This window comes from Spermophilus citellus, assembly GCF_964194105.1.
Source record: "Spermophilus citellus genome assembly, chromosome: 15".
Classification (NCBI taxonomy): Eukaryota; Metazoa; Chordata; class Mammalia; order Rodentia; family Sciuridae; genus Spermophilus; species Spermophilus citellus.
In genome coordinates this window covers 60,509,598-60,514,438 of record NC_138195.1, presented here as the reverse complement: position 1 = coordinate 60,514,438, position 4,841 = coordinate 60,509,598, and the positions used below count along the sequence as shown (strand labels likewise).

Genomic DNA, 4,841 nt, shown 5'->3' with positions numbered 1-4,841 from the left:
CAGGAAAAAAAAATGAATTGTGAACACAGTCACTCAAAATAAGCAACCACTGAGAGCAATAAGATTCAATTCCACTGTTATGAGGGGGCACAAAGCAGAGAACTGTGGCAAAGCCAAGACTAGCGTCCTCTGCATTCTCATGTTTACTGGTTCTGTGTTTCAATACAGCCTTGGAAGGGTGGGGAGAACCAGAGACCACCGTCATCACATGGAAAAAGAGGCTATTAAAGCAACAACTTGGCTGTCCAAACCCAACTAGAGTGTAGGTTAGACACCTGAAATCCAGCCTGCACGGGCTTGCTTGTGAAGGGCTCGACAGGTCTAGAATTGCCTTCTTTTGAAAGACAGAGGAGGGCCGCCTCATGAGCCCTTTCTATTTACTAGTTTTCCTATCAGTTCACCATTTACACAGAAAAGATGCTGTAGGCTATCTCAGCTGACTTCTAATTTGGACATGGCATCAATGCTACACACACGATTGAATGAACGACCACATCTTCTTGGTTCTTCCATGGGACAGGCTCAGTAGGCTTCTTTGGACTGAATAGGTGTGATCTTGTTGGAGAACAGTGTGTAAACATAAGGCCAGATTTTGTTTGTCTCCGTCCCAGAAAATTGGTGGAGCACTCCTCGACTCTTGTATAGTTCGATGACTGGTTTGGCTGCATCTTTATACCGTCTTAGCTTGACAGCAACCGCTTCAGGCTTATCATCCTCCTGCTGGACGAGTGGCTCACCAGTGATGTCATCAATTCCATGCACATGAGTGGGTTGAAGTCCAAATTATAGACTCTTCCACTAGGAGGGTGAATCCAACGTCGACTGAGACGATCTTTAAGTGTTTCAAATGGAATGTTCAAACTGATCACTAGATCCAGGTCACAGATTTTGTCAAGGGCTTCAGCCTGTACTATTGTCCTTGGAAAACCATCCAGTAGCCAGTGTTGGCCGCTCCTGAGCTCCAGCTCTGACACCATTAGGCGTGTGATCACGTGATCTGGAACCAAAAGACCTTTCTCCAGGTACTGCCTTGCCATTTCGCCAACTTCCGTGTTGGCTTTGAGGTTCTCCCGCAAGAAGTGGCCACTGGAGAGATGCTGGAGGCCAAAGTTCTGGGCGATCCTCTGGCACACGGTGCCCTTGCCCGAGCCAGGCGGCCCTAGGATGACCGCGCGCAGGAGTTTGGAAGCCATGGCCTTCGCGAGGAGGCGAGCGGCCCAACAGGCAGCTCAGACAGTGGCCCCGGAGGCGGCCCCGGGAACTTTGTTTCTTGGCCCCTGCCTCAGGCACCCTCTGCTCACGCGGGGACTCTCCTGCCCATGAAAGCTTACTTTCTGGGATCTGTTTCTTTCTCGGTTTTTAATTTCAACCAAATTTCAACTTAATATTCATTTGTGAAACACAGTTGATAATCTTGAAGGGGAAATGCATCCAAGGCATATAAATAATTATGAAAGTTCTTTTACATGTAGCATGAAAGATTCATTTTCTTTTTATATATTCTGAAAGACACTCAAATGAAGATTCGAACTAGTTGCTATTGTCTTAAGTTCCTCAAACCAATTTTCATTGATAATGGCTCATTCTTCTTCATCATGGTACCTGCATTAACTAGTACAAAATTGTGTGTGTGTGTGTGTGTGTTAAAAAGGGGACCAAGTTATACTTGTGGCATTATTAGAGGAGATGGTTCTGAACCCTGTCACTGAAAACAACCTGAAATGTTATATAAACTATATATCATAAAACAGTGAAAGACAAATCAGAGGTAAATATTTGCAACACAAAAATGAAAAAGATCCCTTACGCAGAAAATATGAAGTTCCTACTAATCCATAAGAAAAAGACTGGCAAAGGATGTCCTTCTATAGATGTTCAAATAACCAGTAAACATAAGAAAAGGTTCTTTCACTAATAATCATAGAAATGCACATTAATACCATAAATCATCCACCTAGAACACCTTTCAGAATAGCTAACATTAAAAAAAAGAAAGAAAAAAGAAAAACTAACAATGCCAAGTTAGGATGAGCAACTGCAACTCTCATATCCTGCTGGTGACAGGGTAATTTGGTACAATCAGTTTGGAAAATTGGTGCTATTTTCTAAAGTTGAACATCATACATATGCTATAACTTAGCAATTTCAACTCCTAGGTACACCCATAAATATGCTTAGAATGTTTATGTGGCATAATTATTTGTAGATAGTCAAAAGCTAGAAACCTAAATATCCATTAATAGTAGAATGGATAATGTGATATACAATAGAACACTATATAACATTTAAAAATCATAGCTACACACACAACACAGATAAATCTCTTAAGTATAATTTTACACAAATGAAGCCAGACAATGAATGCACAGTTTTTGTATCCTGTGTTGTTAGAAATCAAGATAATTATTACCTTCAGGCATTAGGGAGAAGTAGCCACAAAGGGATGAATAATGACGTAATTTTTGCATTGAGTTAACATTAGATGTATTCACTTGTGATAATTCATTGAGCTATATTAATTTTTTGTGTACTTCAGTTCTTAAAAAGTTAAAAAAAACCACAGTATATTCAGAGATAGTAAAACTGAAATCGTCTTTGTGTTTTTCACCTTATATAGGGAAGTTTAATTGATTAGCACTAGCAGTGTACCTCAAACTTTACTGTACAAATTATCACCAGACGATCTTGTGTTAAATCGCATTTTATTCAATAGTCTGATTTCACATTTCTTCAAAGATCCCAGGTGATACCAATGCTGACACTGACCAGACTTTGAGTGGCAAGATCCTAAGTAAGAGTTTTCCAACCTCTGTGTCTTAAACAATGAGATTTTACAAATTCTTCATAATGTGTGTGTGTGTGTGTGTGTGTGTGTGTGTGTGTGGTGTTTTACTGGGATTTAAGAAATAGGTACTCTATCATTACAACCCCAAATCTTTTTTGCTGAGGCTGGCCTTGAACTTGCAATCCTCCTGCCTCGGCCTCCTATGTTGCTGGGATTATAGGCATGCACCACAGAATACAGCTATTAAAATTTTAATCAAAATTTACTTTTAAAAATAATACTATTAACAAACAAACAAAATAATAATACTATTAGAACTTTCCTCATTTTGTGAGAATTTGTTACTTTTAAAAATAATACTGTTAGACCCTTCCTCATTTTGTGAAATTTGTTTTTAAAAGTAAGTCTATGATACTTATTAAAAAAAAAAAGCAAATAATAGTAAATGCTCAATAAACATAGCTGTATCCCAAGCACTGTTAACTCTTTTAATTTAGAATAGGGAGCCAGGAAGTGGCAGGAAGGACTGCATGATGATGAACACAACCTGTTTGGCACTGTCCTCAGCAGCTGGCATCTCTACTGGATTGCTTATTGCAGAGGCTGGCAAATTTTCTGTGTAGGGCCAGATGGTAAATACTTTAGGTCTTGCAGACCATAGGGTTTCTATCACAACTGCTCAATGCTGCCAGTATAGAAGAGATAACATGTAAATGAATGGGCATGACCCTGGCCTAATACAGCCCCAGTCCATCGGATCATTAGTCGACAATATGTAGTTTGTTGTAAAATTTTCACATTTGACTTAAGAAAACATTCCAAATCTCTCGTCTTCTTATTAAAATTTTAAAAATGAGTTTTAACTTTGACCAATAATCCATGTATATATTATACCTCAAAAATGACTTTTTGGTGTTTTAAATGATCGCTCATGGTTATTCATTGTCAAATAATTGTTTTAAATGGTCATCTAAGGACAAGTATTCCAAAATAAACAATATATGGGATAACACAGGGAGCTTTTGTTTAGTATTTTTTTAGTTGTTGATAGACCTTTCTTTTATTCATTTATTTATACATGGTGCTGAGAATCGAACCCAGTGCCTCACACATATCAGGCAAGTGCTCTACCACTGAGCCCAATCCCAGCCCCCAGGGAGCTTTTTTAACATATAATTTTCATTTTTTGAACCACACTGCTAGGACCCCAGATTAACTGTGGTATAGTTTATAGTTTCACAGAAGTAGCAATTATCAACCTTCCCATATTGCTAAGTTAGTATGCAAACTGCACAGAAGTTATGTATCTGAATGTAGATTCCACACAGAACTGAGTCATGCTGAGTTCATAGCATAAGACCCATGGGTTATTTTACATGGATTTAAATTCTTAATACACATGGAAGGTATGACCAAAGAAAATTTAAAATGTATTTAAAAAACAAGACACACTGATTAAACTTTTGGCTGACTACTGTCAAAACACAGTAATTTTTATTATGAACACAAATGTATTATGTATACTAAAATAATATATGCTAACCCAAGTCTTAAGTTCAGAAAGTCAAAATAAAAGTTCCTATTTATGAAAGCTTAGCTTACCTGGCCATCTTAATTTCCTGGATGTGTTCCATGTTTTGGGAAACTAGGGACTTCACTGAGTGTGAAACTCTGAAACAGAGTTCAGGTATTGGTTCAAAGCTGCTGGTCACCAAGGGCTTTAAAGAATCTAAATTAGCAAGTAAGAAAAATCCCAGTCTGGTGCCCAGTCTGATTTCTCTTTGAGATTTGATCAAAGCAGATGTATGGCAGTCTCTATACTTGACAAAATATGTAGAGAAGTAGGAAAGTGCCCATCCTGATTTAACTACAGCCACTGCAATTACAGTTACGGTGATTGTTGGAATAGCTAAATAGTTTCTTTCTAACTTGCTCCAAAGCAGTGATGGAAGGAAGATCAAAATTAGGGAGGCAGGCACTGGAGAGGTGAAGTGAACTTTCATATGGTAGATAAGGGTAACCATTCACTGCTTCCTCCTGGCTGGGATTAAAAGAG

The 4,841-nt window shown here is 38.4% G+C and overlaps 1 pseudogene across 1 annotated transcript; it reads right to left on the bottom strand.

The window, feature by feature from the left end:
• Positions 1-396: 396 nt before the first annotated feature.
• Positions 397-4,489, bottom strand: LOC308634364 (adenylate kinase 4, mitochondrial-like; annotated as a pseudogene). The gene has a single exon. The product of its transcript is annotated as an adenylate kinase 4, mitochondrial-like (transcript).
• Positions 4,490-4,841: the final 352 nt, after the last annotated feature.